The sequence below is a fragment of the Fragaria vesca genome, linkage group LG4, assembly GCF_000184155.1.
Source record: "Fragaria vesca subsp. vesca linkage group LG4, FraVesHawaii_1.0, whole genome shotgun sequence".
Taxonomy (NCBI): Eukaryota; Viridiplantae; Streptophyta; class Magnoliopsida; order Rosales; family Rosaceae; genus Fragaria; species Fragaria vesca.
In genome coordinates, this window is record NC_020494.1 from 18710519 (window position 1) to 18711374 (window position 856).

Genomic DNA, 856 nt, shown 5'->3' on the forward strand with positions numbered 1-856 from the left:
TATTCATCATGTTGCGACCAAGACTAACTATATAGCTCATACAGCAGCAGGCAACATTTTCATGATAAGAAACGTCCATTTGTATACTTCAAAAAAAAAACGTCCATTTGTAATCTAACTAATGTTCGATGTCAACCATATTATTGTTGGCAGCTACCAAACAAACTATTTTGATCGGTCTACATATAAATGGAGCTGGCTGTGAAGTAGCCAAATGATTCCCTTTACATGCGAGCATGCCTGGCCAAAATACTGGATCTACTGTGAGCACAGATGAGTAGCTTGGAGATTCATTCTCGGAGATCGATCATTCAGTGTGGACGCTTATCTATGCCGGCCTCTACTAGCAAACATAACACGTGAAGACACTAATAGTTCTAGATTTGGTAGGGTTTAGACGCTTAGAGCCTATCTGGGGTGGTTTCGCATGTTTCGCTTACCCATCCCACATGCATTTACAATATTGGTGAGATTTGGATTCATCATTTCTACGATATTAGTTAAATTAGAAAACAATTACGCCGCAGCTCACAGACAATTAATTACGTTATAGTTGAATACTTGAATTAGAAAGAGTTTGTATGTAGCTACATATCATGAAGAGTAAGTAAACCATCACTCTTAAGAGATTTTCTTGTCTGTCATATAATCTAACAGCTGTCTGGCGTATGTTATTAATTATCTTATTTTTATTTCAATAATACAATTAAAAAAGGGTAAATATGGGAGTTGGTGATGACTTATGATTCTAAAAACAACGAAGTAACCAATTAGAATATCTAAAAGAAATATATAAAATTAAAAATTATAAAAAAAGCTAGCCTTTAAGATACCGTGAACTAATCTAAAAAGTGCG